The sequence below is a fragment of the Mugil cephalus genome, chromosome 6 (assembly GCF_022458985.1).
Source record: "Mugil cephalus isolate CIBA_MC_2020 chromosome 6, CIBA_Mcephalus_1.1, whole genome shotgun sequence".
In the NCBI taxonomy this organism is placed as follows: domain Eukaryota; kingdom Metazoa; phylum Chordata; class Actinopteri; order Mugiliformes; family Mugilidae; genus Mugil; species Mugil cephalus.
The window spans coordinates 16,504,462-16,517,586 of record NC_061775.1 but is presented as its reverse complement, the minus strand read 5'-3'; the positions used below and the strand labels follow the sequence as shown (position 1 = coordinate 16,517,586).

Below are 13,125 nucleotides of genomic sequence, written 5' to 3'. Positions count from 1 at the left end.
TCAAGTATATTCATACTTTATAAATGTATATATATGTAGGCTATACACATGTGTATTTTAAACATCAGAGAGGCTTTAAATCTACCTAAAACATTTCAGCGTTTGAGTGTTTTTACATTATGAAGCTCTTAAAATGACGTTTTCTTTCTGTTGAACTCTTCACAACTGAAGCACATTTTTTAGTTTAATACCACAAGAATGAACACCGGGCTATGGTATTCTCGAAGTGACAGCTTATTTATTTATTACTGACCTTGCTTCTAGCTTCTAGTGATATTCCTATCGTTCTCCCTGCACTTTCCGTACTTCTGCCTAGTGCTACCGGGCTTTTCTCAAATTGTGATATTTGCGTTTAACCTCCTACACTCAACCCTTTCTAAGCTACTCAGTTGTGGGAAGCCTTTACCTTATTCCCTCCGGACTTGTTTGGCGTAGTGCGATCAGTGAGAACAGTTTATATATATATATATATTCTCTTTATTTATTTATTTTTTAAATTACACAGCAGAGATTACATTTGCAGGCAACGGGCTGAAAAAAAAAATCCAAATCATTCATAGTCACTGCGTCAGCCACAGTTGTGTTGAGATGGACCATATCACTAGAGTTTTGTTGTTGTTTGTCACGGTGATCATAAGTCAGACAAAGTTTATAAACACAAATACAATTAAGTCAGTTTTATTGCGTGTAAAAAGTTAACTCTCATCTGTCAAAACCCCCGTTTGGTGCTAAAACACACACTTTGGATACTTTTTATAAAGTGAAAATCAGTAAAAATCTGTAAAAAAAAAGTATTTTAAGCACAGACTGGCTCTGAAACCATCCTTGTGCATTACTGCATACTTACCAGATGAGTGTACCTGATCAGTGTCTGCTTCCTCAAGAGCCACAGAAGGAAACACCAATTTTGCTCCGGACTTTCTAGAAACTACTGACGACGTCAAGCTCTTTTGGGGCGGGGAGAGGGATCAAAGATGCTTTATAATGTCAACGGGGCAATAAAAAAAAAAAAAAAAAAAAACGTTCAAAAGCAGATTGCTAACAAATGCTGAGCTGGAGTCTGATGGATCGACCACATGTGTGTAATGGTGCCGTCAAAACGAGCGCACGTTGCGGTGTAATCTGTTTAATAGGGGGAAAAAAGTGCTTCCACCGTCGTCACTTTGCCTCGTTAAGTTTGACTTTTTACAGCTGCCTTTGGAAAAGAGACCCTCACGTGGATCTGTGCAGATTTCTCAGCTTCTGCTTTTATGATTTAGGGGAAGATGGCCGCTCGCGGAAAAAAAAAAGTGGCGTTAGTCTCATTCACCTTCCGTCCGCCAGCGTCCTGACACGGTTCTTTCCTTACACAGCCGCTCATACGCAACAGTTTTCTGTCCCGTCTTTTCTGTTTGGGTTTGTTAATTGTTGGATTATTGGACGTAGCTTAAGAGTTTCACGAACTGTTCAGTCTGTAATGGCTAAAAAGCAGCAAGCAGCAAATCCTCACACCGAAGGACCTGAAATGATCAAAATAGCTGCTGCAGATTGATCAGTGTCTGTAGACTATTGATTAGTTGACTGACTGATTCATTTCTAGCTGCATCAAAAAATAATCTACGATGTATTAATCATACTTGACCAGTTATTTTAATCTTTTCCATTCGCTTTCACTTAGTTTCATGTAACTGTTTAGATTTGGAGAAGGTTAGTGAAACAAACCACGACCCTTAAAGGTGTCATCTTGGACATTTTTAGCAGTTTTGTAGTTCGGCGAAAATGTCTGCGAGCTCCAGCCCTGGATGGAAGCACAAGTGTTGTCATCTTGGCTTGATAAAAACACTGTTTGATCACCAAAATAAATCTGCTGTCTGTCAGCTAATAAACTATTTCATTTCATTCGTTTATTGGGCAGAGTTTTGTCATTTGATCACCTGTGTCCTGCAAGACAGTGATGATGATGATGATAAGACATTTAATCAAAGACAGGGTTTTGTGATCAATCAGAGACATACAGTGCTTTTTTTAAAAAAAAAATAAAAACATGCGGAGAAGAAGAGCTCGGTGTTAGCAGACAGGCTTTTAGTTAGACGCAACATGTTGGTGGATATAATGAAATGTCTTGAGCATGTTCAGCCTCTGAAGGCCTTCACCCTGTCTTAGTGTGTGAGTGTGTGTGTCTAAGGATCTGCTTGGTGTTTTCATAGTTAACTCTTCATTTCCCTTATGTGAGCCACGGCTTGCTTTTTCATGTAGTCGTAAGATGTCAGCTGGTTTGCATTTTTCATGCTTCGTATGTAGATTTCCTCCAGTGATTTTTTAATTTATTTTTCTCCCCCCTATAGATGCTACTGATGGCAGATGTTTTGGCTGCTTTCCTTCAAATTGAATTCAGCGACACGGGTGGAAATTCAGTCTTTCCTCCTCTTGTGTTTTTGACAAGATAAACTCAACTTAAATGCTTAGGAAGCAGCTTTGCTAACGCTGGTTGTGTGTTGGTGGTCTGAGGTCTGGCCACAGTGAAATAAGCGTTTGCAGCAGCGCTTCATCCGTCATATTTTTGTAGAGCTGATCCACCAGTGTGGTTTAAAAAAAAAAAAAAAAGAAGTAGGACAGCAGTTGCGATGATATCAGTGTTTACGCTACACAGCAGCTCTTTGTGACGTTCACATCAAGGCACTGAAGCCTCCATTAACAAGCTAATGCTTAAAAATGAAGCGATTAGAAATATCAGATGTCCGTCAATAATATTTATCCTTCTGAAGCCTCTTCGTGCATCGGACCCTCCGCCCCCAGCTTCGCAGAAACGAATGCTGACCTTTGGCTGTGACAGGCTGGTCGGCCCTGCAGGCCTCAGCCCATGTAAACACACCGGGATGTGTGCACAGCTCACTATACCGGAGGTTGGAGGTCGAAGCTGCCAGTATGCTTCTGCAACGCAACGTAAACAGGGAGTCACGATAGCTCCGGCGGGGCTGAAGTCGTGCCGGTCCTGACTGTGAGTCAGACATGAGTATCAGCTGACGAGCGCTCAGCGGTCTCATTATGATTCCTGCAGCTGTTGAGGCTTTACTCACCTGCACTGACAGCGCCGACAAATTCCCCCCCACAACCCCCCCGCCACTGTCCAGCTCCAGCAGTTCATTTCATACTTGTCACAGGTGTCTCTTAACTTGTGTGTGTTGCATCTCAGTGACATCTGTTGACATCTGTAGACAGGCTGCTGCTGCTGCTGCTGCTGCTGCTGCTGTCCGTGCTCTGCACGCTGAATCACTTTCAACCTGCGTGGATTTTTATGAAAGAGCAGGGCGGATTCTGCCAAAAAATGCTCATGCAGTAAATCATGTTTCAGCACTGGGGCATGACGTGCGGAGTAGAGGCTGACTAATGCATTGCGCTACGAGCAGAGTGGGGAGTCATGTCAGCTTTTTCCTTCCTCTTTGGTCAGTGACGGTTGCAGGAAAAATGAGATTGATTAAATTTTTTTTTTGATTTAAAAACATCAACTTGATGTGAGTGAACATTGAGTAAATTAGTGAACCTTCTGGCGTTTGTCTGGACGTTCAGCTTGTCAGATCATCTCGCGACCTGTCACTTCTGAGAGATGCGAGTCTGCCCCCTGACTCCCGGTCCTTTCACCACCTCCCCAGCTGTTTCATTTTCTGATCTTGTCTGTTTCCAGCGAAGTCTCGCGTCCAGATGTTGCTGCGCTCTCGGCAGCTGTTGCATGTGATGTCATGATGATGCCATACTCACCCTACAGCTTTTCTCTCGTATTGGAGCTCATAAAACACCAGCACAGATATTAGGAAATATCTTTTTACTAGTGTGAGTCATCACCTGCTCCTTTGAATTATATACTATAAATTTAGCTAATGTAGCCGAGGCTGTTCCCGTCATTACTCTGCAATTTTGAAGAAGTTTTGACCCGATGTGGGGACTCAGAGGAAATATTTATTGACTTGCCAATGGCTGTTCCCTGGACTTGATCCCAAATCATTTCCAATTCACAGTTGGCGCCTCAAGCCGCTGACCTGAGTCTCCGTAGTCTCTCCTATCCGTTCCTACAACAAACACGTCCCCACAGAAATCCCACAGGCTCGGCCAGCTGCTTTCTGTTTAGGGTGTTTCATGGCGTCCTTTGTGTTCCAGTCTCTCATTTGGTGGAAAAACAAAACTGCAGTGAGCTGAGCGTTGGGCCGGGAATAATTGCAGGCTTGCGACCTGGTCGATCGGCATGGCAGCGGCAGCCATGAAACCACGGCTGACGTCAGCAGATGGAGAGTTTCTGCGACTGTGTGTGTGTGTGTGTGTGTTGAATATCACTGCTGGAATAGTGGACCGAGTGTTATCCTGACATCTCTGTGACTACAGGAATGATGATCAGCTCACTGGGACGGACAGGCGCTCAACAAAGAGGCTCTGTTTCATTATTTTCTTGCGGGATCAGACAGTAGTGTGGTTGATGGACTTTTAACGGATGAGGAAACAAGGCGTCCACATGCAGCCCGCTCCTGCGCAGTTTGTCACAGGTGAACTTGATCACCTACATAGACTTCAGGGCTCCGCCTACACAGCAGGAGGCCAGGTATGGAAAGTCTGGGGTGGGGGGTGAGAGGGGGAAGTGTCACGGTTTGTTGTGGTTTTAGAGATGCACTATGAGGTGGTGTGTGTCCTTTTTTTTTTTTTTTTCACAGAAACTTAATGTCAGAAAAGCCTTTAAATAGAAACATAACCTAGAAAGCTTCAAATTAGATTACCTTTTCTCTGTGTGTCAGACTGCGTGGAACTCACAGGAATAATTTTATGGAAAGTAACGTATGCAGAAAGAGTCTCCGGCCCATTGGGACTCAATGAATGTGACTTTTACTCAAATAAAATAAGAGCGTGTAATGTGGCATCAAGTAATGGCTGCGAATGACCATTTTCAGTTTTCAGAGTGCTTTAATCTCAATATTTAACTTTTTTTTTTTTTTTAAATCAATTACCTTCATCCTCTTCAGTAACAACTCCTCAGACTGATGTTAGCGGCCGTAACAAGTCAGCGTGATTCTCAGGGCTTGACGTGAACTAAGCACCAATTTGGACATGACGGGAAGGAGCGAGGCTTCGAGAGGAGCGTTGTCTTTGCTTTGTCGCGTCCCGCTGATCAGCGATGAGACTGGCTGCCCCAGGGTTGCCCACGGCTAATTAGAGGAGGAAGTCTCATACTCCAGCCTCGCCGCAGGACTCAATCGCTGTATACCAAAAGGCGCCAATTAGTGTCGTATGAACATGATTAGAGGAGTGTTCGGTATGGCCTGTTGCTGGGCAAAGACTGTGTGTGTGTGTGTGTGTGTGTGTGTGTGTGTGTGTGTGTGTGTGTGTGTGTGTGTGTGTGTGTGTGTGTTCGAGCCCTGAACCAGCCTGTCCAGTTGCGTACCAGTGTGATGTAAGGTTGTTCGATTTTCAGGTCGATGCTGGAGCCAAATCTAGATCTGTACTGCTGGGGTTGTGTGTGTGTGTAAGTGTGGTGTGTGGTGTTGTGTTGTGTGACTCTGGGTGGTTCTGGCCCAGTGTGTTACCCTCCTAACCAGTTTCTAATGTTGTTAATGCTGATCAGCCACTGTATGGATTTTTGCCTGGCTGGGCGAACAGAGCTAATCACTGCACATAGACTCCAGGATCAATACCCGTCCGGAGGAGTGAATCAACCTTTGAGGCACTGTCATCTCCCAAAAAAAATTTAACCACTTCAGCTCCAGTGTGCTCTGAAAACATTGCACCTCCAAAGCGAGGTGCATTTTCTGACCACGAGCAACGAAACCAATAACCTAAAAACATATAATAGTGGACCAGTGTCTGTGTGGACATCTTGTATTGTCACAGACTGGTAAAAACCATAGACTGTATAAATATGGATGCGTGTCCCCACTTCCTAGCATTGGCCAAACTGACGCTATTTTCCCAGGGATACCTGCCCACACTTCCACCAGACTCACAGTTGTTTAATTAATACTACTCTAACTCCACCAGTTACAAGGAATGTTGGATTATACCATGAACTTCTTTTTAAAATTAGTTTTAACAACTCTCACGGCCCCATGCGACTGCTGTAAAGATTGGTTGGCGTGGCAACCGGTGGTCGCTATTATCGGTATGTCACATCCTGTTTTTATTCAAATAACTAAGTAAAACAAACCTTATTCAAAGACATTGAACGTGCATCATCACTATATTAACTGCCTAAAACAGAACAATTATTTGACATATATTTTAGTATTTTAATTTGGTCTAAGTCCCATCCACTAACACGGAGGAGGTGGAGCTTATGACCTATACTGCAGCCAGTCACCAGGGGGCGCTCTACTTGCTTCGGCTTCACTTTTGAGGAGCTGTTCCTTCGTCCGTATCTATACAGTCTATGGAAAATAAATATGTATCGTGCTCTTTTTAAATGGGGTTGTATTTACTGTGTTTGTGAGAAAACTGCGCCCCCTTGTGGTATTCACTACATATGGTATAAATGTTTGCTTAACTGCGACTTTATGTTCGCCGGTGTTTTCGTAAATGATGGGGCTCTTAACATATGTCCAAGGAAACTGTGTATATCCCCGTCGACCTTTGCATTTTTGAGTTCAGTTGATCAACTAGATGCCGACAGTTGCCACTTGAACAACAACCATTTTGCGCACACGACTTCATGTGTCGCAGCCACAAGCTCAGAAGTTCCATCTGAAAGCAGCACAAATAACGGCTGCATTCCTTTTAGTGGAGGTCCTGCTCTTGTGCATGTGTGGTTCACTGCTGTGGCTTCACTGGGACACTTAATGGAACTCAAACATTGTTTTGTAATCTGAGGAATCCAAAGGCATTCTGGGCCGTCCTAAACACTTAAAGTTCAAGTGTCTGATTTTAAAGTGCTTGCTTCTCAAATGCCAGGATTTGATGTTTGTTTCTCTTTTACAGGCAGTGTGTAGAGATACCTCAGGCTACGTGAAATTGTCAAAAATACTATTTGCCCTCATGCCCATTGAGTAATTTACACTTTGTAATCGCGCAGACATAGCAGACGTCATGAAAGTTGTGACAGCCAACTTCTGTGGTCCAGTGCAATTAATCCACCGACCTTTTTCTCTTTTCCTTTCCTGATTTGTGATTAAAACACAAGTTTGCGGTTTTCAAAAGCGAGAGTCCTTCATCTGCCTGTAGGTCAGAGGTGACACAAAAAAAAAATAATAAACACAGCAGCTGGCTTGACTCGCTGCAACCTTCTCCTCCCCTTGGCTATATTTAGAGAGACATGAGCTGCTCTCAGATCAGGTGTTGATGTTGGAGTGTTTGCTCTATTTGGACAGCGACTCACGGCGGCCGGTTCTGTACGGGAGTAGACGTTTTTTGGGAGGGCTGGTATGTGCATTGCATATTCAGACATTTTTTAAAAAAAAGAAAGAAAACCAATATTAAAGTGAAACCTACAGATCTTCGCCTCAGTTACGACGTGAAGGATTTTTTTTTATTTTACATCGATCGTAGGAGTTTTCAAAGATAATGTCGAGCATTATTACAGTTTTAGATTTTCTGCCACCACAATTATGTAATATGATGTAATAAAACACTTTCTTTTACGAATAATAACTGCACTCATGGAAGGGTTTTCATCCTGATTTCACCCTTCTGTTGATTACACATCATGATTTCTCACTAGTAACCAGCTGCTACATGGTGTGTATGCACCATAGTCCAAAAACATGCACACGGAGCAAGGGTCAGTCGGATAAGCAGCAAAGCTGACTCATGAGATAAAGTAGCAGGAGACACTTTTGGACTCTTTCCTCTGGCTCATTTTTCTCAGTAACATAATCTGCACAGTCATTGAGTATTTTCTGCGGTTAATTGTAAAGGTGGTATTTGTGGTTTTGTTAGGAGCGTGAAATACATACACGGATTACTGAACGAGATCCAGGGGCCTTCCAAGTCGATGATGGAACGTTTACGCACAAGCGGTGACTCGATTCACTGTGTGGTCACTGATCCTTGAATCAGCAAAAAATATTCAACGGACGCCGAAAATCTGTGTTTTTTTTATGCCCCAGAAATGCTGCGGTCCTCCCCGTAATAGTTTTAGTCTAGAGGGAAACCTTCTTCTTAATCTTAAAACTTTTCTCCATTTCTGTTGTTTCTGCGCAGCCTTTGCCTGAGTTGGTGGCGAATCAAGTTGTAGTATTGAACAATGATCCCCTACTACCACCTGGCAGTAGGAGATCGTTGCACAATTAACCAATGTCTGTCTGTCTGTCTTTTTCCAGAGTAAAGTTCTTCCACACAGCAGGCATGTTTCAGTCATGTGATTGTGGTTCCTCTTCTTCTTCTTCTTCTTCTTTGATTTAAGCTTTAACACTAGCCAGCCTTCATTAACACTGAAGAAGAAAGGTGAAGTCCCCACATGTCGGTTCCTACTCGAGGATGTTACATTTACTGACGCGTAGGAGAAGCTGGAACCACCACGATGAATGAGTGCTGGTGATTCACCACAGTTCATTGCTGTGAATCTGGTCCTTTTATTTTTTGCTGCTGATCATCTGATGCCCTGAATGTGTAATTAAATATATATATGTATCATATTTTTGTGAATACATGCATTTTATCAGCACAGAAAACAGAGAGCTTCTTCTTTGGTGCACGCCGCTGATTCCACAATCGGGGCAGAAGTTTGCACAGAGGGGCCTCGTGTCTCTCTTTGCAGAGCACAGATCTGCAGGGCGACCTCTCCTCCCTGTTCGCTGCCGTGATGACATCCGTACTCACGCACCACACACAGTGACAGCGAAAGGAAAGATCTGTTTGGTAGGGAGCTGGATGAGGGCGGGCTGAGGGGAGGGGGAGGGGGGGGGGGGCGCTTGTTTTTCTGCAGCTTTCAGATCAAATGTACAATAGGCTGGAGGTGTAAAGCAAACAAACCCACCCCTCTCTCTCTCTCTCTCACACACACACACACACACACGAAAACATGTATGTTTTTCTGTCTTTCTGAGGACTCGCTGACATCCATCCCAGTTCAAAATCAAACCCTTACCCCTTAGGCTGAACATTAAGATGCCTCAGTAAAGATTTTACACTCGACCGAATCTCCCCCTCAGTGCAGAAATGTCCTCACTCCACTGGTTTTCCACTGAAATCTCTAAAGCGTTCTTCCTCCGCTCCTCCTCACCTCTCGCCTGCTTCCTGGTGTGATGTTTGAGGCCCCGCGGCCAATTCCCACGCTGCGAGGAAAGAAAACAGGAGGGAGCCTATGTGTGTGTGTGTGTCAGCGCGTGGGTTTGTTTGTGTGTGTGTATTGACCTTTGACCTCCGTTCCCGTGTCATCCCGCCATCAAATAACATCTGGGTCTTGACGGTTGTTCCCGGCTTCAGTCGCACATACGTAACAAACAGTTCCTTAAATCCCTCGGCTCCGGTTCCCATGAGCACGTCACAAACACGAAAGTACGAACAACGTCTGTCATAGTTTCCCATTTTTGGATTGAGCAGCTACTTAGGAAAACAATCATTATTTCCATAATCGGGTTTTGTTTTGATTGAATAAAGACTTGTTTGGTGAAAAATGTCCGAGGAGAGCTGTGAAAATTTATCGTTTTGCACAAACCGCAGTCCCCAGCACATTGAGTTTGCTGGATCTCACCCTTTTTTTTCTCCTCCTCTTTGACACTGGTGATGGGGTGCAAACCAAACATCCTGGGAACAAAAGCAGGGGTTAGGATGTGGGTGTTCGGGGGTTGCTTTTTAGTGTGTGAGCGAAGTTTAGTAAAACATTTGAAAAGAGAGAAGGGAGCTGTAATGTACGTCAGAGAAACGGAGAACAATGCTGGAGGCAGGAGACGGACCAAGGTCAACTTGTTATGTAGGCTGTAACTGAACAAGACGCCAACCCGCCCGTCTCCCTGCCGGTCTGTGCACTTGAAGGGAGGATGCGTGTTACCCAGTCGCAGAAGCAGTAATAGAAAAGCTCATTTGGAGGTCTTTTTTGTTTGTTTTGTTTTTTAACTCGGGACACTTTTGTCCTCCGTGACAATGGGGGAACTCTGAGAACTTGTTGTTTCTTTCGCAGGAAAGTGCTCAAATGTAGATTTTAAAGTGGGGTTTGTCTGCACCTGCGTTCCAGTTTCTGCGACTTTAATGAAAACATCGTGATTCTAATTAAACCTGCGAACAAGCCATGGAGTCACTTTTAGAGGCAGTGCAACAATTTAGAGGCTAATAATGGAACGCATGTCAAAAAAAAAAGCAAGTTTACATATTTACACAGATCAGGCATAACATTACGACCACCATCCTAATACTGTGTAGGCTCCAAAACAGTCGGGACTCATCAGAGAATGGACATGGGCCTTCTGAGGGCGTCCTGTGGTGTCTAGTAACAGGATGTTGTTAGTGGGGGCCTTTGGGTTGAGTTGTTCCTAAAATGTTTTTGTGTCTGTGTCAGGCTGCATCCTGCTGGGGACGGCTGCTGCCATCAAGGAGTGTCATTACTGTGGGGTGGGGGGTGCCTGGTCTGGTTTAGGTGGGCGCTTCACGTCCAAGTAACGTCCACACGAATGCCGGCAGAATATTTAATTAATAATTGCGGTGTTCATTTCTCTTATCAGGGGTTTTTAATATTGTGGCTGTTCGGCGTGTCAGCTCTTGCTGGTTTGCAGTCCGGATGAAGTCGGGAAAAATAAATAGATACTCAAAATAATGGAGGATAACTCACGAACCCGAACACAGCCGTGTTTTAATTTTATTTTAACGATTTGAGTTTGCTGCGTAAAGATGGTCGGTGGCAGTTGTCGCAGTAGCTCATACACCTCAGTAGTCGGCGCTGTCTCTCTATCTTGCTGACTTGATGCCAGCCTCAAGTGATTCTGCGTCTGTGGAGAGAGCCACGTGATAAATCTGTGAAAATCTTTTGCAGCTGTAATTATTATATCATACTGGGCTTTGAAGTCATCCTGATTTGAATTTACTGCTGCAGCCTTAAGTATAATTTAGTCCTTAATTAAAAGACTTAAAAGATGTAAACACACAGAGTAAAGACTTTTAAATTAATAATGTATTTACTTGGTCTTACAAATCTGTAACACATCTGGTTTTCTGTGGAAAGGTTTAGTTTCACGTCTAAACTTTGTTGAGAAGACAATCTGAGCGAAAGTCCAGCCACAGCACTAAAACTCTGGACATGAAAGACTCATATAAATTTAAAGTCTGACACAGCTGACAGCATTTACTATTCCCACTCTGACACATAATTCTTTAAGGGCGTCCGATCAAAGAGTCGTTGGGCACCGCGCTCGAAACCTTTGTACCTGCTTACTGTGATTTTCCACCGAATAAATTATATATAAAGAACATATGGGGGTGTTAAAAAAAAAAAAAATGGAGGAAACAGACCTGTCTTCCCGCTAGGAGTCACCTAGCCGGATTTAAAATGGAATACTTCATGCATGTATTCATGAAATCATCTGCACCCCGTCCGGAGAGGAGGAGAAATGGGGGGGGGCAGGGGGAGCATCTACGTCAGCACCGTCACAAGTCTCCCCGTTCCCCTCTTTCCTGTCAGGCTGATCTATTTTTGGCTTCTTACGTCACTGGTCTCCTCTGATGGAGCCTCGTCACGGCCGGCTACACTGAGCCAGAGGGAGGGGTGGGGGCTGAGTGAGGTGTAGTGGTGGTGGTGGTTTATCATGGTTGAGGTAAACCCTGCTGCTGCAGCCTCTCCCCCCCCTGCCCTGCTACACCAATGAGATATGAGGAGCAGTGAATACATCACTGTGCTGGATACAGCCTTCCTGGTCGCCTCCTCCTCCTTCTCCATCCTCCTCATCCCTCTTCCTTGTGAATTAGGCCTGTTTCATTCAGCATCACTTGCATAATAGCCGCCGTTCATTTATCAGACGCTGCTGTTGCCGGAGCGCTGGAGACTGGAGGCCGTGCTAAAAATAGACCCAGGAGCCGGAGCTCTGTTTTCTATTGTTATGACTGGGGTGGGGGGTTATTGTGAATGAGAAAGGACCTAATTGATTAATATTGATGATGAATTATGCACATAATGTAGATGATGGCCAAGAGGTTTCAGCCTTTTAAACGTGTGCTTCCCACTCGGCGAGTCCTTGAGCAAGGCACACTTCACTCAGTGTGGGGCCCGACGAGCTCGAGAGCTTCAGTTTTCACGTTGTTAAGCTCCTCCGTTTCCCCCCTCTCCTTGCTCCTGCACGGTGTGAATCGGGTTCGCTTTTAAAAATGGAAACCGCCGCAAAAGGTGGTTTTTGTCGAGCGGATGTTTGCAGCGCTGCCGTCCAGAGGCTGCAGACTGACCTCGTCTTCACTGGAAGGACTTCAGAGGGATTAAATCGGGGTCAAGAGTAGCTGCTGTTTTGCTGACGTAAAGTGAAACAGATGCAAAAATATATTAAAAAAAAAATGTATTTGATCAGATTTTTAATGTTGTGAAATGATGCGAATTAACGTCAGTGTCAACTTTGTCTCTTGCCGCTGCTGTGGTGAGGTGATAGTGGGAGCGGCGGTGGGGGCTGGGGTTTAGGAGCTGCACTGACGTAGCGCGGCTGTGATTGACGTCACACAGAGATAGTGGAGGGAAAGACGCGAGTGATTGCAAAAAAGCCTGTAATCACAAGGTCACCTGTTAAAGGCAGCGGAGAACATCTGAATAATCCTTTTTTATTTTTTTTATTTTATTCTGCCAACAAGCAAAACGCACCTTTTTTGTGATTTTTTTATTACTTTTGGTGGAATCACATGAATCCTCTTCTTGGGTCCTGTTATAATCGTAGCCCCCTGGTGTGCATTGTCAAAGGCTTCATTGTGAACTCAGGAGATACTGATTTGAATTTGGACTTTCTTGATGTGCTTTCTGAAGTACAATTTATCTCAGCCTTGTCTTTATATCTGAGCTCTTTCTTTCTATGCCGACGTCTTGAGCAGTTGTGTTAAGTTCTGTAAGATCATTTGAGATTTTTTTTGTTTCTCTTATGGGATTTGTTGTGTTTACTCTCTTTAAATCTTGTGTTTCTTCTTCTTTTTCTTGTAGATTTGCGTGCAAAATAAATGTGGCATTATTGGCCTGAGTAGGTTATATATTTATTAGATGTTGAAGTAGAGGAGTTACTC

General features: G+C 44.1%; 1 protein-coding gene across 11 annotated transcripts in view; it reads left to right on the top strand.

Annotated features, from left to right (window-relative positions):
- pde4cb (phosphodiesterase 4C, cAMP-specific b) overlaps positions 1–13,125 on the top strand; it is a 95,788-nt gene that overhangs the window by 61,811 nt on the left and 20,852 nt on the right. The window lies entirely within an intron of this gene.